Below are 23,221 nucleotides of genomic sequence, written 5' to 3'. Positions count from 1 at the left end.
GTTGTCAGGGAAAAAAGGAACATTTTCTCCTACTGCACACTGGAGATTTAACTGTTCTTCAAGCAATTATTTATGTGAATATAGAATCAGTATTGCTCCTAATAAGGTATAAGAACAAGGAAGTACACACCTTAGATCTCAACAGTCAGCTGTTTCTTGTCATCTGCAGACATTAGGATCCAAGGGTGATCTCTGACAAAAATTCAAAAGGAGTTTCCCTTCAGATGTGATATATGAATTTGCTCAGAACTGTCAGCTCAAGAAGGGATGTTTGTTGTGTCTTCTCATTATCGTTTGTTCACTACTTGTTGTAGCAGTGTTGGCAGCATCACATCTTCTCATTATCATTTGTTCACTACTTGTTGTAGCAGTGTTGGCAGCATCACATCTTCTCATTATCCTTTGTTCACTACTTGTTGTAGCAGTGTTGGCAGCATCACATCTTCTCATTATCGTTTGTTCACTACTTGTTGTAGCAGTGTTGGCAGCATCACATCTTCTCATTATCGTTTGTTCACTACTTGTTGTAGCAGTGTTGGCAGCATCACATCTTCTCATTATCCTTTGTTCACTACTTGTTGTAGCAGTGTTGGCAGCATCACATCTTCTCATTATCCTTTGTTCACTACTTGTTGTAGCAGTGTTGGCAGCATCACATCTTCTCATTATCCTTTGTTCACTACTTGTTGTAGCAGTGTTGGCAGCATCACATCTTCTCATTATCCTTTGTTCACTACTTGTTGTAGCAGTGTTGGCAGCATCACATCTTCTCATTATCGTTTGTTCACTACTTGTTGTAGCAGTGTTGGCAGCATCACATCTTCTCATTATCCTTTGTTCACTACTTGTTGTAGCAGTGTTGGCAGCATCACATCTTCTCATTATCCTTTGTTCACTACTTGTTGTAGCAGTGTTGGCAGCATCACATCTTCTCATTATCCTTTGTTCACTACTTGTTGTAGCAGTGTTGGCAGCATCACATCTTCTCATTATCCTTTGTTCACTACTTGTTGTAGCAGTGTTGGCAGCATCACATCTTCTCATTATCCTTTGTTCACTACTTGTTGTAGCAGTGTTGGCAGCATCACATCTTCTCATTATCGTTTGTTCACTACTTGTTGTAGCAGTGTTGGCAGCATCACATCTTCTCATTATCCTTTGTTCACTACTTGTTGTAGCAGTGTTGGCAGCATCACATCTTCTCATTATCCTTTGTTCACTACTTGTTGTATCAGTGTTGGCAGCATCACATCTTCTCATTATCCTTTGTTCACTACTTGTTGTAGCAGTGTTGGCAGCATCACATCTTCTCATTATCCTTTGTTCACTACTTGTTGTAGCAGTGTTGGCAGCATCACATCTTCTCATTATCGTTTGTTCACTACTTGTTGTAGCAGTGTTGGCAGCATCACATCTTCTCATTATCCTTTGTTCACTACTTGTTGTAGCAGTGTTGGCAGCATCACATCTTCTCATTATCCTTTGTTCACTACTTGTTGTAGCAGTGTTGGCAGCATCACATCTTCTCATTATCCTTTGTTCACTACTTGTTGTAGCAGTGTTGGCAGCATCACATCTTCTCATTATCCTTTGTTCACTACTTGTTGTAGCAGTGTTGGCAGCATCACATCTTCTCATTATCGTTTGTTCACTACTTGTTGTAGCAGTGTTGGCAGCATCACATCTTCTCATTATCGTTTGTTCACTACTTGTTGTAGCAGTGTTGGCAGCATCACATCTTCTCATTATCCTTTGTTCACTACTTGTTGTAGCAGTGTTGGCAGCATCACATCTTCTCATTATCCTTTGTTCACTACTTGTTGTAGCAGTGTTGGCAGCATCACATCTTCTCATTATCGTTTGTTCACTACTTGTTGTAGCAGTGTTGGCAGCATCACATCTTCTCATTATCCTTTGTTCACTACTTGTTGTAGCAGTGTTGGCAGCATCACATCTTCTCATTATCGTTTGTTCACTACTTGTTGTAGCAGTGTTGGTAGCATCACAATTTTGTGTGCGAATGTTACCTCCAAGAATGTTGCTTCTTCAACAAAGACCAAGTCACTTATTGTTTTTATAGTGACTGCCTCTTAGTAAGATTGATAAGATTAGAGTATATAGGGAGCTTCCCCCTACAGAAATATTTTTTTATAATTTGCATGTGTTTGACTACAGAAAACCATTGCCTCACAACTGCTGGTGGTTTGATCCTTTTTATACTCAAAAGGAATGTTTTATGCTGTGAAGACCAAGGTGATGCATTTCAGGGCCTCTGTGTCAAGGAGACATAGGTGTGACAGTACATAGAAACTGGTGTCACAGGCAGAATATAGACATGAAGTCTATGTAAGAAAACAAAAGGGATGGACTCATAAACTTAACGTGACATGTACACAGCCATGTACACTTTAAGGTAGGATTTTTATATTCAGGAAGCACCCCTATGCTGAGCTGCATGGTCCTCAAACACAAAGACATATGGCACTGTGAAGGGCTGGCCCCATTGCCATCCAGAATGCTTTCTCCCTGGAACAGTCCCCAGGAAGCCATCTACACAGCCAAATAATTCAAGAAAGCACTCAGTCATGTAGAGCAGTACAGCTATCCCCAACATGCCACAGTAGTGAACATAGTCAAGAGGCCCTGTTCAACTGCAAACACAAGCGTGCTGGGGTTGAACCACTTGACAATGTGGATAAGTTTCCTACTGGCACCACCATTACTTCAGGGACTGGGAGGATACACAGTCTACACTGCACCAACTCTACGACAGGAATGTGAAAGAGTGCTTTAAGACATAGAACAGCAGAACAAGGTTGAGTGGGAGGATCACCAGAAACACTCTTACATAACGTAATGGTACCAGTCGATGTATGGAGACTGGGGTTAGGGGGGGATCCCCTACACCACCAGTGCTGCCTCTTTAAAGTGCCATAACTTTACCTGCAACATAACATAATGGGGATCAGACGGTGGGGGGGATACACTAGACCACCATGGCTGTGTGTTGTGTGCTGCAGTGGCATTAAAGTATTATGGTGTGGAGGAAACCATGGGAGGGTAGAGAGGGGTACAGGGACTGTAGATTGTGTGTGTGTGTGTGTGTGTGTGTGTGTGTGTGTGTGTGTGTGTGTGTGTGTGTGTGTGTGTGTGTGTGTGTGTGTGTGTGTGTGTGAGAGTGAGTAGTGACTTGGCAGGGGATTCCACTGCTTACACGAGCAGCATGGTACTACCTTGATGTGCGGGTCAGCCATGATCAGCAAGTCACAACAGTGCCAAGATTTGGGAAAACAGAAAGAGGTCCAACCTGATTACAACTAACATATTCCTAAATAGCATTTTGGCTCATATCTCATGCCATATGGCTTCCACTGGGGCCTTTAATGAATTCCCAGGAAAATAATTTCTTTATTATATAGTAAATAACAGCATAGACATTATTGTGAAGAAGCATAATGATCTTAACATAACTATGTAATTGTATGTATCTAATAAAGGAAAAGTCTAAAAGAGAGCAAGGACAGTAAGAGAAAGAGAGCGAGAGAGAGAGAGCGGGACTGAGAGAAGAAAGAGAAGTAAAAACGAACTTAAATCCTAAATATACCCAATAGAAAGAGAGTTAATTATTTAGTACCCATACATTCCACACACATACCATCACACCACACACAGATGCATGAAAATAGGGTTTGAAATGTTTTATTTATTAAATCAATAAGCAACAATTTTGTATCTAAAAAGAGATGGTTGAATTCTTGCCTTTTTTACCACTGAGGTCCAGTAAGTCACAGATGGCCAAGGCAAGAAATGAGCCGAAAGTAAACACAAGCAGGCACTGGAAGAACTACTCTGATGGGCTTTTATTCATTGTTTGGTGGGGAAAGTTGAGATTTTCAGTGCAGCACAGTTTAAACTCCTGTCCTATTTTCTGAAACGTTTAATAAAACACATATAGATATGTTCATTTTAATGTTTCATTAATTCCAATTGTATCGATACAAAGAACATTGTAATTATCAGAAAAGTACATGCTGAAAAATAATGTATCACAGAAAACAATTTGGTTAACAACCACAGACCTATGACAAATCCAGTGAGAATAACAGGATCATAAGTGCTTGGATTCCATGTTTTAATGGTCTCATTGTCTGCATTCCACAAAGATGGCACTGAAGACTTTCTTCCAGAGAGTTAGTAAAACAAATACACTAGGAAAAGGTCACTAATGATGGTACTACATCTGCAAATACCTTCATAATTTTAGAAGAACCCATAGAAATGGTAAACAGATTTATTATTAGATGAAAGTACTATCTTAAGCTTCTTCAGGAAGCTCAGAGCCGTCCTCAGTTGGGGTACCCAAATGAAATTACGTGGAGTGAAACAGCACACAAGTAATTAGATAAACCTCATAGTGATGAACTCAGAAGTAATCTTATTTTCCAGTATAAACTCAACAGAGATCTATGTAAGCATTTGTCCAGGTGAAAGGTGTATTTACTTGTTATATTTCTTAAATCTATTCTATACTCATGTTGTAAACAATGTATTCCCGTTTCTGCACCTGGGTTGTGGCTGAAAAGGGTCTTTGGACCAGCCCACTTAACTGGTCACAAAATAAGAAATAAAATAAATGGAGCAGCCATCATGCAAAAAAAGATAGTTTCAAAACCAGTGACTGCATTCAGTGCTACATGGTTCATATGTAAAGCATTTCTTATATTGTGTGGAATGAGAAAGAAACCATATTCAAAATGTAGGGGGAATGTGAAGATAAGCTGGATAAGAGGTCCTTATCAGCTGTCAAGACCCACATGGCTGTCTGCATGACAGACTTGTGCATAGGACAGGTTATTTTTTCTTGCAGTTCCTAAACCAAATGTTAAATTGTTGTTCTTGTCATAAATTGCCTGTAGACTTAAGAAATGTATATCTCATGTCAAACTGCTTTAGTTGCCTTACTTAAATGTTTATTTTCTATACAAAGTTTAGTAGAGTAACTCGTAAAACATTTTTTCTTCTTGCTGTACATCTGTGAGATATTAACACTGAACAAACTGTTTTACTGCAGTGTAACATACCCATTTTGTCTGAAAGACGGTCACGTTAATGACGTCAGGTTGACCATTGTATCATAAGCTTATGAGCCACTTGCCATCATTTAGCGTGGTTGCTCCAACCTCATGTTAATCTTTTTTACTTCCACTACGTCTATTATTTTTGAAGGAAGTTCATGATCTCCTTGTGAATATAAGGAGAACGTTATTCCATAGTATTGGAAGGCATTATGTAATGTGTCTGCCACGTTGCTTTTTTTCTGATATGCAGTTTTAGTATTAGTTTCCCTAAGCTGTTGCTATCCTTCCTGCAGAGGTGTTCATTCCAGTCAGTAGTTTTAAGTAGAACTGGACCAGACACTGTCTTCTGAGGTCACGTCTATGTAACACATAAGAAATGGAATATAATAACAATCCCTGAAGCCTTTTGGAATAAGTTTTTCTTGTGAAGAATCTTTCTACCCTTTCAAAGTGCTTCAAATGGCTTGTTCAAATGCTACAGAATGCAGTTCCATATTAAATAATGGCCTAAATCAACAACGTATAAAGTGCAAAGTGATCTTCTTCATAGTGGGCTTGTTTAAAATACATGAGCCGAAGAATGTGATTTTCTGACTTTTTTAGATACATACTGGGCAAAGTTTAAACTGTTGTCTACCTCTGTCCTTTCTTCTTTAATGGTGGCATATTTCTTACATTTTCATCTTTTTATAATTATAATTTTTGCCTTTTTAGCCAAGTCTCACAGTGTTAGACATTATGTTACCCAGTGTGCAGTCATCAGCATATTGTGTTATCCAGAGGTATGCAGTCATCAGCATATTGTGTTATCCAGAGGTAATTTCCAAATTTTATTCTACATTAGCCAGTAGGATGGGGAGGTATGGCTGTGTTTATGAGCAAAATTGGTCACATGAAAAAAACCTTTATTGATCATGACCACTTTCTACATCCTCTGTGATTTTTATTCATTTGCAGATTCAGTCAGGCCTTTATGCTGGTTGCTAAATACTCCACTTCAATACTTTTTGTGTTGTGTGAAGCATAATACTGATCGAAATGTGTGTGTACAGTTTTGGAAGTACTGAGGTGGTACCATGTCACACTAGGCCCGCAAACAAGCAGGATATTAATTACGGAAGAACAACTTCAGGACTACCTGACTGCGACTCTTCTCGCCCACATTATCAAAACAAAAAAGCACCTACATGCAAGAGTATTGGTGTCACCACACAGATGCCGAGAAACGTGTTTGTAATTCTCGTTTTGTGGAAATCTGAGTCTGTTACTGGTGTCCATGGTAAAGGCTAGGTATATTTGCTTGAACTGCACACTAGATCACTGTTTTGGGCAAAATCTGAAGAGCCATATAATCACAGACATTTGTACAGAGCACCACCAACAGGGGTACATTAAACAGTTATATTATGTTTCAGTGGTAAAATATGTCTTCCAAAAAAAATTATACAAGCTGTAGCAATTTTGAAACACTAGGGCAGAAGAACTATTTAAATCAAACCTATATAAAATGTAGATAGTAATAAAAAATACAAAAATCAACAGCCTATTTTATAAGTGAAGTAATGCCCTCCAGGATGGATGTTACAAGGCAATAATGGAGTTTCCAGGGGTAGCCAGTTACTTCCCATTAACAACCACCCTGGAGGGCTTTGTTGCTTGTGTACTGCTATCTGAATCATTTAGGCACTGTAAGCTGTAAACATTTGCTTCATTGTCATTAGTTTGTGTACTGAAAATGTTAAATGGGCTAATTTGCTTACCTTCTTAACAAATAAATACACATGTAAATGTACTGATAGTCTGGTAGAATGCTTGTGAAAACAACAATATTAACTACTGTTTGGATAAAGAAATTCAATTAAAATGAGTCATCTATGTGTTTCTCGGTTAGGGATATAGAACTAGTTCCCATAGAGTAATTTAGTGAGTCATGCACTGAAGAGTATGTCTTCATAAACCACTGAGATTCATCAACACCTACACTAAGTGTACACCTTTCCTGAGTGAACAAGACTACACAAGCATAACTCACACCTTCTTCCTCCTAATTTTAGTTTTCCTACTGATTTTCTTGCAGCTTTAAATACTGACAGCAATTCATAAAGGTTACTACAAGTGAAGACTACATGTAAACTTAGTGACATCTTTCTGAGTGACTAGAAATCACAGACAATGTGGTAGGGATGTTCTTGAATACATATTGTGTGATCTTAGTGCAGGTGTTAATGAATCTGACCTAAGTCTTATCTGTTAAATGAGCAGGCTTACGTAACTTATGGTTTCAAAACCTGTGTCTCAGTTTTGTGTGTCTTGCTAAGACAGAAAACACAATATTTACTGAGCAGTCTGCCTGGCTGTCCTCATCACTTTGGGTTGAATCTTAAGATATGTGCAGTAACGATAGTCAGCAACATTTTCATGTTAGTACTATTAATGAATTGTTGGTATCTGTAAAAGTACTTCCATGATAATTGATTCAGAGACGTGCAAGAGCCACATGCAGCTAAAGCTCATTAGCAGCTTATTTACATATCTCTGAACTAGTCATATAGTGCATTTAGGACAACCACACTAGTGTTCCCCCAACCATCTTACACAAACCTGTTGCACGGGCACACACATTAAGACACTGAGACAGTATTAATCATGTCATGACACAAATTCTCATGGTCTCTTACGTTTATTATTATTATTATTATTATTATTATTATTATTATTATTATTATTATCATCATCATTACAAGTTTGGGGGAGCCCTTTTGTCCTGCAGCTGACCATCAGGGAATTTCTCACTTTCACAAGGACCTGTTATCAGCAAGCCTCCCCATCTATGCTCAGGAAGCACTTTGTGATTGTCTTCTCAACCTCCACCAAGGAAATCTCTCTGTTTGCCCATGCTAATGCCCCTCCCTTCTCTTTTGCCAGGATGGGCATGCCTGTCCAGCCTTGTCAACGCCTCACATCCCAGTGTCACTAATCAAGTCTGGGTCACTTGAGCTGTAGTGAAAGCTTTAGTCCTATATGCCACTGCACTGGCAGTGAGGCTATTTTTCTCTTTCTACAAAAGGAGTGTCTTGTAAACTAATCCTGCTTATGGATATATCAGACCACAACCATATTGTCTGAATGAAAAGGTGGGTGGCCTCAGGAAAGAGATTTTTGGAAGGAAAAAAGGAATTTCCTAAGTACTGGTATGTAAATGGGACCCTAGTCTAACCACATCCACTGTACTGTCCATCACTCATACTGTCCTCATCTGTGGCAGTCATTGCTTGTGGGCATAACAGTGTGAAATATGTCCCTATGATTAGGTAGGTCAGAGCAGACCACCATTTTGCATGTGTCTTATAAGCATTGGAGAGTGTCACTGTGGCATACAAAGAGTAGTTTGAGACCAGTGTCCTCTGAGAACCCACTGAATGGATGATGTCTTCAGACTAAGAGCCCTGACACTCTTGTTGTTTGTGAACATTGTCCTTTTTATCAGTAAGTATACTGTTTGTAGGGTGTCTTGGATTCTGTACAGAGGTGTAGTTCTTCAAAAGTCTTATTAACTACAGAATAGCCTTTGAAAGTTATCACAAGGCTAGCTAGCTTAACACTTACCTATGAACCTTTGAAAAGTATTTGCCAGGTACACAATAGTAAGATAGCCTTTTTATTTTTTTATCTCTTGATATTCAAAATTGAAGTGTAATTGCTGCTGAAAGGAGAATAGTATCATAATTCACTTAGGTTCATAAGTTCATAGGTGTTTACTAGGCTAATGACCACAAAGGCCTTTTTAAGCCTAGCCATGCATCCCAAATCTCTGATAAGTTCTGATACCCTTGATAAGTGTAAACGGGCTTGGGAAATGAAACATTTACAAGGAGGGGCCTGGATGATGAACCATTTACAGATTGCCTGTGTCTATTAGAGACATAGGTGCCAAACCAGGGATGAATTTCCTGTTCTCCATCCAATTGTCCAAGTTGCACTTGAATTTGGTTAGGGAGGAACTCTGCTTCATGTGGATGGGGAGCCTTTTCCATAGATGGGATAGTATCTGGGCTACATACCTGTCTCTCCAACAGGTCCTATTTATATCACAGGCAAGGTCTTTAGAACAGGTAATTCTGGTGCAGTTTGTTTTATAGATATTCAGGAGGTCCATCAGAGTGGGGTCTGACAATGACCTTTATGCCAGGCATAGATCTCCCCTCAAAAGCCTGTAGGAGACAGAATACAGGGATAGGGCCTTGAGGTGGTCTGCATAGGACATTTTACTTATGCCCTGTATTCTTTTAGTGAGAAACCACTGTGGACATTCGAATTGTTGGATATACCTGGTTAGGTGCATACTAAAGGTGGCATTGTACTCTGATAGGTGTGATAAATGTCGAATACAGTGGAGCTATGACTTCCTTGGACTTAGATGCCATACCTTTGTTTTATAAGTTATGCAACATAGAATGATTTCCTCACTACTGTAGAAACATGATGGTCAAAAGCTAGATTACTGTCTATGTATATCTCTCAGTCCGTGCCTACTGGGGTCAACTGTAAGGGGTATCATAGTTATCATGGGTGGATGACTTCTCGAAGTATACTATTATGCATTTCTTGGCATTTAGTTGTAGTGTACAGCTCTGACACCAGTTGTTTGTCTTTTCTGGAGAACATTTGTGTCAGTGTGGGATTCAATGATCACTTCTAATTTGCAATCATCTGTAAACTTAGTCAGCCAGAGACCAGTGGCATTGGCCTTGACTTCAGAGAAGTAAATACCAAAAAGGAGCAGTCCAAGGACAGATCCTTGAGGGACTCCACTCATGACTGGCCTCTTTGTAGAGGTAGACTCCCCAATTCTAACTTCCTGGGTCCTGTCTGTGAGCTATCCACTAGGTGACAAACGGGTTTGTACTTAATCTCTTAAGTTTGTCAGCAATGCCCGAGTGGGATGTTGTGTCAAATGCCTTGGCCAGATCACGGTAGGCAGTGTGAACCATTTTGCTCTCATCCATTCCTTTGGTGACCTTCTCAAAGAAGTCCACCATGTTGAGTAGGCATGACCTGCCCTTGATGAAACTAAACTGGATTGGGTCCAGTGTCAGTTTACTGTATCACTATTGATCATTTCCATGATAATTCTTTTCATGGATTTGCATATAAGACTTGTGAGACTTATGGGTCTGTGGTCCTAGGGTCTGTAGATGGCCTACTTTTGTGCAGAGATGACTTTTGCTGTTCTCCATTCATGAGGCATGAAGCCTGTTTGGAGGCTACAGTTAAATACCAGTTCCAGATGGCCTGCTAGGTCATGTTTCATGCTGTTTAGGAGATGGCTTCATGGAACTTTAATAATAGGTACAAGGACTTATCAATGGTGCTATGATCACTGATCAATTTGAATGACTCATATGATTTGGGTTTGTGTTTTTCAGTCTTCTCAGATTTGATGTGCTTTGACACAGAAGATAAGGTAGGTTGTGCAAATGGCCCCAAACATGCATCTAAATACTTCAAAGTGTACTGTTGCATGAACTCCTACCTAACCAAAACCAAAACAACTGAACACACTTTAGCGAAAGTGCTTTTCACCGAAAAAGCACTTTCACTAAACTGTGTAAAAAAAAATATATAACAAAATTAAAAAAAAAAAAAAAAAAAAACATACTACTCACATTTATGCAGGGGGGCAAGCTCCCTGCGCCCCTCAACCCTCTACTTTTATATTCTCACTCTGAGATCACACTACAGTGAGGAAAAGGGAATATTCCCTTATCCCCACTGTACTACGATCTCAGCAACTGCCATTTCCCCACATTTTTCTTTTTTTAGCACACTTTCACAAAAGTGCTTTTTCGGTGAAAAGCACTTTCGTGAAAGTGTGCTCAGACGTTTCACATTTGATGAAACAGCCATTTGATGAACAGTACAGATCCCAGAAGTCAGTAGAATAGTAGTTTTGTAACACTTTGCAATGCCTTTCATTTGAGTAGTCAAAAAATCTGATATAAATAGGGAAAAAATGGATATTGCTTATAAATTCTAAAACAAAACAAAAAAAAAAAAACACTAGGTTTACTGTTAATTTGCAGGGGGGAACTTGATTCCTACAGGCACACATTTCAGCAGCTGTTCTGTACTAAACTAGGATGTAGAACCAATGGGTTTTGATAGGGGAAACTATACAAACCGTTTATTTAACACAGAAAATACATAACTGGCAAACACTGATAACTGATAAAAAAGAAAAAAAACAAGGATTTTTCTTTTCTACCAGTAGTTCATCAGATCTTGTCAGTTGCAGCTGGGAGATATTTCCAACATATTCAGTAAACTTTTACTACAGGAACAGGAGGAGGTAGTGCACTGTGGGATGGTGGATGGCATTAACAGCCTGGGAAGCTTTTCAGAGAATAATATTGATGCTTTAGGCTTCAATCCTGATAGATCATGTTCTATTGTATACCCTGTTAGCACCATGCAGTTGTCTGAGGTGACCAAGAACAAAAAACGCAGCTACGCTATCTGGTACCTGGTCAGTTCCCCAATCTGGCCACTCAACTTTAATCTAAGGACCCAAAGCAAAATAAAATCATCCTCTCCACCTTGAAAAAAAGCTCTTTAGCTCTGAAACTGTAGTAAATTACTTGCTGTCAATGTAACAAGTGGTTTCCTACAGTTGTAATATCCACACAGAGCAATTCAGCACTCAGCTGTGAACATAAATGCAGTATTGTGATTAATTTCTTAGTGTCACTACTGCATGTCAGTCATGATGGCATCTACAAATCATGCTCCAAAACACCCTGTAGTTGGGGCAGTCATGCCCTTTGCCCCACCATAGTCATGCCTCTGCCCAGGATCTGTGCTTACTAAGGAGGAACAAATTTTAATCTAGATGCTGGAATGAATTGTGTGCTGCAAAAGCTGGTGTTCAGTCTCACGTAGTGCTGAGGTTAGTCATAATGATGGCTGAGTAAATGCTGCTGAGACTACTGCTGCCTTCTGTTTTTAGTTGTATCATTGTCTGGACCTTCTTTTTTTCAAAAACAGTCAATAATGTAATGTGTGTGTGTGTGTGTGTGTGTGTGTGTGTGTGTGTGTGTGTGTGTGTGTGTGTGTGTGTGTGTGTGTGTGTGTGTGTGTGTGTGTGTGTGTGTGTGTGTGTTTAGGGACTGTAGTGACTGTTCTAAGAACTATCACAAGATTTCTTCAAAAGCAAATATGAATTTACACTGAGCTTCCTTATATATATTGGAAAAAACTACTGGTATGCTTCTTGGACTGTTCCAGCAAATACAAGCATTTCATACATACAGCATATGCACAGCTTTATTTTTATTTATTTATTTTTATTTTACATTTGTTTATCTGGGACAGTGGCCCCTTTTCAGCAGAATCCTGGGGAATAAAGCTTCATTACAAGAACACAAAGAATACAAGAAACTGATAACAATCAGGACTACATAACTTTGGTAAATATAGGTAGTAAATAGTTTATACATAAACAATAAAAACTGAGAGAGTAATAGAAAATGGAAAAAAGAAAGCTAGCAAATAAACTAGCATGAAATAGCTTGTGGTATCACAGAGAAACGACTGATCAGTGGATCAATGTCATGGTTTTGGTGGTAAATATTTATGAGATACATGTATGGTATATGAGCAAGAATATGGCTGTCTGTTGCGGTGCTAGTGTTACTTGTTCTAAACAGTGATAGCTAAGGCGTATCTCATATATTAATTTTGTCAATATAAAATACCTCAAGATCAATAAATTGTTGAGTTCTAAAACCAAATTCACTTTGCTGTCATAAAGGACATCTCCCACGTGGATTGCTCACTGAAGTAATTACAGTGGATTTAAATTTGGCAAGAATGTGTCAAGTACTGGTTTGGGCGTCCAGTCATAATATGTTGACCATAATGGTATAATTGCAGAAGAAAGCTTGTTCCATTTACAAGGACTATTTGCCTTCAGTAAGCATGGTAGATACTGACTGTGAGTCGACAGACTTGTTTCCATTGTCTTTCTTCCCATTGACATCCCTTTCTAACAGACCTCACTGTGGTAAATTCTGAGTATCAGCCATGCTACCTGCATTCATCTTTCTTAGGTTAAACAAACATAGTTATATGTGAAGTTAATGAAATCTCTTGTGAAGCTGCTGCTGTCCAGAAACCATGCTGAAGGACTGGTGTAAACATTTTTAGAGGAAAGCAAAATTAAATTTTTATTGTGTGTTTGAAGTGTCTATCTAAAAGTGTTCTCTTTGTGAGATTACAATGATATACCTTTGAGATGTTTCATATATATATATATATATATATATAGCAAAACAGAGAGATAGATATACATGTGCATGTATATATATATATATATATATATATATAGATATATATTATTATTTTTATAAAAATGTCAGATCAAGATGACGAGATATAGTGATGTGATACACTGGTATTCCACATTAAAGGTATGATTTTAATTTGGTGGTAGGAGGAGCTACAAAGAAAAATAGTTGATATAGGGTATTGGTAAGACAGACTATGACTAGCTATTATGGAACTTAAGAAAATTTAAGAGAAATAACCCGCTTTCAGCAGTGAATTATTATAGGTTGGGACTGGAACTTGATTTGGAGTAGTAGGGAATGTATCGGGGACCTAGGTCTGAAAATAGTGCAAATGAAATTAGATTTCTGAAGAGATTTAAGAAAGTATTTAGTATGGAATATGTGAATTCAGTAGTAGAAATTCTGACAGACTTTACATATCAGTCCCCAAGTTACAATACCTGGGCAAGACTGGATAGAAATTATATTTCACAGGAACATGTGCATTTAATTAAAAGCTTCAAAGCACATCCACTAACTATTTCAAATCATGCGCACAAAAAACAATCAAGATAAAAATGCAGGGTAATGAAGTAAAAGTCAGACACTGGCTGTTTCCTAACTATCTGTTAAAAAGAGAGGAATTTACAGAATAGATAGTGGAAATTATTTGAGAGCTATTAGGGAAGATAGAAATTTCTTCAGAAGTGATAGCTGGTGAGTGGGATATAATGAAAATGGAGTTTAAAAATAAGGTAGAAATAAAACAAAAAATAGATATGGTTAAGAAGTGGTAGAAACTATTTAGACAGCCTAAGAAAGGTTAAAGTATTGAAGAATTAGGGGAATCTCACTGAACAAGCACACTGTGAAGTGATAAAAGAGAAAATAAGTGAGTACTTGGATATTATGCTTGAGTTTAGAAAGATTACTGTTAAGCAACTATTTATGAGGGAAGAAGGTGATAAAAATCTGGAAGATTTTGTTTAATATTATTTTAAAAGGAGGGGAAGCACCAACATCTTAGCTCCTGTCTGTGGTGGCAGTATTACCTAAAGATGGTACAGACCCATCAGACCTAGCTTCATATAGACCCAATTCAATTTTAAACCCTGATTATAAAGTGTTTATGTCTATACTAGGTAAAAGAATGGCAAAGGTGTTGCCAAAGGTAATAGACATGGATCAGTGTGGTTTTGTGGAATGGACGGAAACTTTTGACAACATTAATAGAACAAGTATGATCCAGATGGTAGCAAAATATAAGAAATTATTGCTGTTGTTGGTAGGTCTTGATGCAGAGAAAACATTTGACAGAGTAAGCTGGGATTTTTCTGAGTTGGGCAATGGAAGAATTTGCATATACCCTGATACAATAGTAAGGTTAATTAGGAGGATTTAGAAGGGTCAGATGCAGGAATTAAAGTGAGATGGTTCCACTCTGATAAGTTATGTTACAACAGAGGAACCAGGCAGGGGTGTCCTCTTTCCCTTTTGTTACTTGTTTTATATTTAGCGCCATTGCCCAACAAAATAAGGAACTCAGAAATTTAAGGATATAAAGTATGGTATTCAAGAAAAGTTATTTTTATTTGCAGATGATATTATTTTGTACCTGATGAATCCAGAAAAGTTCATCTCATTGTTAGGAACATTTTTGACAGTTTCAAGTCTTTTTGGGAAGTAAAATTAATGAAGATAAAACAAAGACTTTAGTCGTAAATTACGTACCCACGCATGAATTATTTCCTTATTTATGGGGATACAATACAATGAAGTATTTTGGTGTATGAATTAAAAAAAGGATTCTGTTATGGCAGCTAAGGATATGTAGGAAAAGACTAAAAGTATAATAGAATAAATGAAAAACAGGAAGCTTTTATTTATGCATATGGATAGTGAAATACAAGTAGTGAAGATGTTTTAGTCGCTTTAGTTTTATATACTGGTCAGGCTTATTTTTATCAACTAGAGGAGAAGTTGCGAACAATAATTAATAAAGAGTTGAAGGAATTTATCTGGGGGGGTGGGGAGGGAACAGGACAAGTGTTAAGCAAGATAAGTTGATCCTTCCAATAGAACAAGGTCTTTTAGGATTACTTGATTTGAAGGGATGTTCTAGAGCTGCAAAGTTAAGGCTCATATACATAACACAAGCAGTAGGTTACAATTCAAAGTAGAAAAAGATAATATATAATGAAAGGGGTGTATTGGGTCAAGAAGTAAGGAGAGAGTGGGATTTTGGAAGCAGATCCTTAAGGAGAATAATAACAACCATGCAGAATATTATATTCAAAAAGAAGCAGAAAGTATTCTAAAAACTAAGCCAATAAGCAAATAACTAGAGAGGGAACGGTAATAGAATGGAATGAGGCCAAGGAGACATTCGGACTGCAAGCCGACTGCCTTCCTCACCAGGGATTAATATTAGATTATAGTCAGAGAGAAATAGGTAAGGGAATCCTAAGTGAAAGATCTACTCCAGTAGAGTTTTAGTTGAATCTAGAACAATATGTTGCTGTTAAAAAGGGACAGTTAGTAGGTTTATAAAATATTGCATGATAACTATAAGAGTAAATCAGAAGATGTTACAAAAGACTGGAAAGTGAAACTGGAAAAGCAGTTTACAAGGGAACAATGGGAGGTCACATGTATGGCTCCCAAATATGCAACAATGTACAGAAGGTTTAGGATTTTCACTTGGAAGTGTTTGCATACGTATTTTTTTTCTCCAATCAGACTTCAAATAGTTTTTCCTTAGGTAGATAGTAAATGTTGGAGTTGTTATGGGGAAGAAAGAGATAACTGGAAACATATATTCTGGGAGTATAATAAGTTGAAAGATTTTAAAAATTCCCTACAGAGTACTCTGTCAGTGATATTGAGGAAGCAAGTGGCTGTAACTAAGGAAATTATTCTTTTGGGCTGGAACACAGGATCTGAATTGTCTAAACATGTCAGGGCCTTTTTAAGTTTAATTCTGCTGCCTGTCAAAAAGGAAATTACTAGAAAATGGAACTCAAAGTCTAAACCCACTGTGTTTGAAGTACTGAATATTGTAAAAGTGATAAAATAACTAGAAGAGCAATCTTTAGAAAAGGGAAGGAACAGATTACATAGAAATACAATGAAATTGTGGGAACAATGCATGCAGAGTAATGTTCAGGAGTATGAGGGAGGTTTAAGGGAAGGCAAGAATTAAGCAAATGACTGCAAACAGACTGGGGGGAAAAAGGAAAAACTATATTGAATTGATAGTATGAAGATGGAGGTTTCAAGGGGTTAGCATCAACTGGGAGTCATGATGCTACCCAAACAGTGGCTTAATTCATGCTCAACCATACAGTCCAGCAAATTGTAGGGAGTGGGCTCAACCATACAACTCAGCTGCTGGCTACAGGCTCACAGCTTTTGCATGTCTGCTCCCAACCCCATCTGCAGGAGTTCTAAGCCACTAAACATCAAGAAGGTCATACCCATTTGCAGACATGATGCCCTTCCAGCAAAAGGAACCGTTCACGGTACACCCTATTATGCAATGAACCAAGGAAGATTGGGGATGTAGGACATGCTGGGGATCTGAAGTCAGTTGCAGCTGGTCTGTCCAAATGAATCCAGGTAAAATAACTAATTAAAAAACAACATTGAAAACAAATAATGCTGAAAAGCAGACCCCACATCCAGTCCATTCATATATACTCTGATGTGCACAATGCTTATGCTGTGAAAAAAAATTGTTCAGATCAGCTAGTTCCTTTGAGGGTTTTTTTTTCCTTTTCTTTTTTTATCCACAAATAAGTTTTCCACAAAACTATAATCATACCCATTCAACCAAAAGGGGGATCACTTACATTTTTTTTAAGTTACACCGAGGTTTTGCCATCTCAGAATTATATTAGTTTGGGATGTGCAAGAGGTGAGAACCCTCATGCTGGATGAAGGGCAGTGATCTTCATTTGGAAAAAATTTTTTGGGATGGTGCAGTCACCTAACTAGGCAAGAATGTGTAGGTATCTTTGAAAACTTATTTGCAGACACAAAGCATATTTATTATTAATGCCAATCTGAAGGATATTTCTACCACAAATGCACTGTACTATTACCCACAGGAGTAACTTCCATGTAGAATATGTATCTTCTGCATTTTCAGGAGAGAGAAAAGCAGGATGAGTGAACTGGAAGTGGGCTGTCCTAGAAGGAAAGGTATCAGAAAACTCTTAGTGCAGGAATTCAGCAAATGTTCTTAGTTGCTCCCATTGTCATTGGTCCACAGAATGAGTGGCGGTAGAGTTTTCCAGTGTTGACTTACCAGCCCAGCACCCAACCTTCCTCAGAAGGCACACACACCTACAGCCAGTTTAGAGTGTCCAAAACACCTGCAGCATGTTTTGAGAGGAAACCATAGCACCCAGAGGAAACCCACACAAACACAGGGAGGACATGCAGACTACGCACAGAAGGCACCCAGCTGAGAACTGAACCAGAGAGCCTCTTGCTGGGAGATGACAATGCTAACCACTGTGCCAGCAGCAAGACTTCAGCAAATACAGGGGGAAAATAGTAAAACCAAAGAATAAACAAAGCAGGAAGAGGCATTTTACAAGTTCACATTCCATGAACCAAGATTAATATGTAGTTAGATTTGGATTTTGAAATGGGCCAAAAGTTACTTAAAAGCGTAAGTAATGTACACATCATATTCTTTAAGAATTCTACCATTTCAATGGTTTTGGCACAACCAGGACTTGTTGTCAGCTTAAAAAAAACCCACAGAAGCCAAACAAGACACCACTTAATTTTATTGCTTTACTGAAGTGCTAGTTTATATCAACATAGGTTAGAGCTTTAGAACATTTTTATTATTATTATTATTATTATTATTAGTAGTAGTAGTAGTAGTAGTAGTATTCCCTTCATATGTTTTTAAAATATCCCAGCTAATATCCAAATCAAACAGTATGTTTTGGCCTTCCGCAGCTAGTGTGGTTTTCGCTTTATTGGCCTGAATGTATCCATAAAGACAAAGAAAAAGTAAAAAGTCATGGAACAAACTCCTAACTAACATGCGACTTATCCAATCTTCTCTCCTCTTCAAAAAAGAATTGAAAAACTACCTGGCCAACTCTCTTTCATGCACCTGCCACCACCCACCTCAACTCAACTTTCTTCCACCTTTTACCCCCCTTTTTTCCTCCTTTCCCTGGCCACTACTTCTCTTCCCCTCCGCATTACTTCTGTGCGCTCACATCTAACTATACCCCTTCCACTCTATGTACTCTTACTCATTCTGTTCTTCGCTGCTCCCTTTTCTTTGTTTTCTCTTCATGCTTTTCTACACACCACTTGCAATGCCTCGATTTTCTTGATTTATTTGCTCAAAATGTATCTCTCTAGTAATTTCCCCAAAGTATTAACATTGTACTCGTATATTTGTCTTTTGTTTCATAAGTTGTTTGTTTTTGACTAGCAATGTAATTGTTATTGGTATTAAAGCTGCATATATTTCATCTACTTTTCTATCAAACATTTATATAATGTATTTCTGGAGCTTTTCTCCTTCATTGTTTTATCATGTATTGCTTTTATCATGTATTTTTTTACTCATGTATTCTTTTTTCATCATGTGTCATGTACATTTTTATCATGTGTGTTTTATCTTCTAATTTTACCATGTATTTTTGGAGCTTTTCTCCTCGGCTCTCCACTGAAAATGGGCCCCAGCCCAATGGACTAACCCAGTTAACAAAAAACAAATAAAATAAAATAATAAAAAATGGGCACTCAGAAGCCATATAGCTGAAACACTTGATGTCCGTAAGGGATAATTTGCAGATATCCCACGGGTCTCTATTGTAGGAGGTTTAAGCTATCACACAGTGAAAACTCTAGCTTAGCTAGGTTTTTCATGTATTTTCTACTTCCTGTGTTTTTGGCAGACAGTAGTGTCTAGTTCCTGCCTCTGTTTCTCCACAATTCTTTTTTGTAACAGCAGTGGCCCAGCCCATACTGTATCATCTGTGAGTTTCTTGATAGCAACCATCCATCCATATCTATTAGCAGACAGACTTTGACATTAGGAGAGAAGCACACCAGGAGAAGGAACATTTTAAACTATTGAAGAAAATTGCACTGCTATAGGTTTTACAACTCTGAAGCATTGCTTGGTACACCTTAGCCTTTCTCAGCTATGCAACTTCTTTGTTGCTACTTGACAGCCAGATGTAGCAGTCCAGTGTAGTTCGGAATGTACATGCATTAGCCCTCCCTGGTGTCAGAATTCATTGTACAAAACACTTCCTAACCCTTTTCCATTAAGTGATCTATACTCATCCGGAGGCATGCATATCACAAATGTAACATAGTCCTTCTCAAATAAATGCAATTCAGTTATTTAATATGACATATGTCTCATGTCAAAAATGAGGCAATCTGTAGGAATTATATGTTGTACTGTATGAATCAGTCACCATTAGATATTGCATGTAAACAACTGGCTTCTTTCACAGCAATGTACTGCAAAAAACTAACCAGCAGAAAAGAATGCCTGTTTTCACAGCTAAGCTCATAATAAAGCCTGCATAACACAAAACTACTGTTGCTGTTGCATCTCTGTACAGCATTGCACCATAATTAAAAGTCAGAACCTCAACTGCCAGCCTGTCTCCTAGATTACTTTTACTAAGAGAGGGAACTGTATCTGTGTGAGTGTGTGTTTGTGTGTGTGTGTGCACATGCACGATTGTACTTGTGTGTGGATGTATGCATGTATTACAGTGATTTGTATCATTTTATTGCATTGACAAACTCAAAGACTTTGAACTAACACATGAGAATCTGCTGGCATATACAGCTCCAAGGAAATGAATGGTTACATGTTAGAAATAGACGCGCATGCACGCACACACACACACACACACACACACACACACACACACACACACACACACACACACACACACACCAACTCACTCGTGCGTGCAAGCAAGCATGCATACAGATGCACACATACACACAAATACATAGGCACATACACATAAGTGCATGTACACACATACAAACACACACACACACGCAGATATGCATGTACAAATACAAATTCACATGCACACATATACACATATAAACACACAGCAATGCTCTTCCGGGGGGGAAGCTAGAAAAAAAAGTAATGAGTTACAAAGTGTTGTACAAAATGTGGGAAGTGGTTATGCCTGCCATCTAATCATCTCCCACTTCATAGTCCTATAGTACAACTGCACCTGTTTACAGATGTTGGCCTCTGAAACAACTGTGTTTCTAGTCCATGGAGTAAATGTCAAATGATTTTGCGGTCTGCACTGCCTTTCACATACCTGAAGCAATTTACCAGGAAATACTTTTTGTGACAAATTTCTATTATGCAATACTCAGTCAGCCCCACTTTTCTGAATAAGACACATCTCAGTGTGCTTCCCGGATGTGTTACAAAACATGTACTCAAAGTACACAACAGATAATATGAAGGGATCAGCTGACTGTGCTGCAGTTATGATCCATTCTCAGTTTTTGTTAGAATGCAGCTTCTATTCACAAGGAGCCATTTTGGCATTATCAAAATGGGCTATGAAGGGCACATGATCTGAAATTTTCATCTTAAACATGGTTTGCAAATGTCATTAAAACCTGTCTGCACTGTTTACCCATGTTAACTATGCTTACGGATACAACATTGTTCTAGTCTTTACAAGATCTCTGCATGGAAAGATGTACAGGAATATAACATACAAGAGAAGCATTTAGAGAAGCATTGTCTTCTTCATTCTAATGCTTAAGAGGCTGACCACATAAGATTTGCTTCAATTTAAACTTAGTCTTAAAAGTTTAAAACAGTAAATCTCCTGTACCAAACAGAATCAAGCATTTCAAGCCACTTGGTCTTCCAAATGTATATTCGCCCAACACATTCAGAAACCTGTTGTGTGTCCCAGGTAATGACACAACAGCCATTAGAGGCATACAGGTGGTAATATGCAGGACACACAACTGAATATAAAAAGCAATACTCTGATATAATCAGCAGTGACTTCTCATTTACAGTCAGGGTACACACCTGTCAGTAAGTAGCAGTACTTTGATATAATCAGCAGTGACTTCCCATTTACAGTCAGGGTACACACATGAATGTAAGAAGCAGTACACTGAAATAATCAGTAGTGACTTCTCATTTACAGGCATGGTACACACATGTATGTAAGAAGCAGTACTCTGATATAATCAGCAGTGACTTCTCATTTACATGCACCGTACACACCTGAACGTAAGAAGAAGCACTCTGATATGATCAGCAGTGACTTCTCATTTACATGTGGGTAACACAACTGAATGCAAAAAGCATTGCTTAGATATAATCAGCAGTGACTTCTCATTTACAGTCAGGGTACACACCTCTATGTAAGAAGCAGTACTCTGATATAATCAGTAGTGACTTCTCATTTGCAGTCTGGGTACACACCTGTATGTACGAAGCAGTACTCTGATGTAATCAGCAGTGACTTCTCATTTGCAGTCAGGGTACACACCTCTATATAAGAATCAGTAATCTGATATAATCAGCAGTGACTTCCCATTTACAGTCAGGGTACACACCTGTATATAAGAAGCAGTACTCTGATATAATCAGCAGTGACTTCTCATTTGCAGTCAGGGTACACACCTGTATGTAAGAAGCAGTACTCTGATATAATCAGCAGTGACTTCTCATTTGCAGTCAGGGTACACACCTGTATGTAAGAAGCAGTAATCAGATATAATCAACAGTGACTTCAGATTTGCTGTCAGGGTACACATCTGTATGTAAGAAGCAGTACTCTGATATAATCAGCAGTGACTTCTCATTTGCAGTCAGGGTACACACCTGTATGTAAGAAGCAGTGCTCTGATATAATCAGCAGTGACTTCTCATTTACAGTCAGAGTGCACACCTGAATGTAAGAAGCAGTACTCTGATATATTCAGCAGTGACTCATTTACAGACAGGGTACACACCTGTATGTAAGAAGCAGTGCTCTGATATAATCAGCAGTGACTTCTCATTTACAGTCAGGGTACACACCTGAATGTAAGAAACAGTAGTTTAACATAATCAGCAGTGACTTCTCATTTACAGTCAGGGTACACACCTGTATGTAAGAAGCAGTACTCTGATATAATCAGCAGTGACTTCTCATTTGCAGTCAGGGTACACACCTCTGTGTAAGAAGAAGTACTCTGATATAATCAACAATAACTTCTCATTTACAGTCAGGGTACACACCTATATGTAAGAAGTAGTAATCAGATATAGTCAGCAGTCACTTCTCATTTACAGTCAGGGTACACATCTGTATGTAAGAAGCAGTACTCTGATATAATCAGCAGTGACTTCTCATTTACAGTCAGGGTACACACCTGTATGTAAGAAGTAGTAATCAGATATAATCAGCAGTGACTTCTCATTTACAGTCAGGGTACACACCTGTATGTAAGAAGCAGTATTCTGATATAATCAGCAGTGACTTCTCATTTACAGACAGGGTACAGTCAGGGTACACACCTGTATGTAAGAAGTAGTAATCAGATATTATCAGCAGTGACTTCTCATTTGCAGTCAGGGTACACACCTCTATGTAAGAAGCAGTACTCTGATATAATTAGCAGTAACTTCTCATTTACATGCATGGTGCACACCTTTATGTAAGAAGTAGTGCTCTGATATAATCAGCAGACACTTCTCATTTACAGGCTCGGTACACACCTGAATGTAAGAAGAAGTACACTGATATAACCAGCAGTGACTTC

General features: G+C 38.2%; 1 protein-coding gene across 1 annotated transcript in view; it reads left to right on the top strand.

The window, feature by feature from the left end:
• The window catches only part of MCOLN3 (mucolipin TRP cation channel 3), a 1,554,854-nt gene that overhangs the window by 1,054,212 nt on the left and 477,421 nt on the right, over positions 1-23,221 (top strand). The gene's annotated exons all lie outside the window — the stretch shown is intronic.

Source organism: Protopterus annectens, chromosome 10.part0 (assembly GCF_019279795.1).
Source record: "Protopterus annectens isolate FY-2018-M chromosome 10.part0, PAN1.0, whole genome shotgun sequence".
Classification (NCBI taxonomy): Eukaryota; Metazoa; Chordata; order Ceratodontiformes; family Protopteridae; genus Protopterus; species Protopterus annectens.
This window is presented reverse-complemented; position numbering and strand designations above follow the sequence as displayed.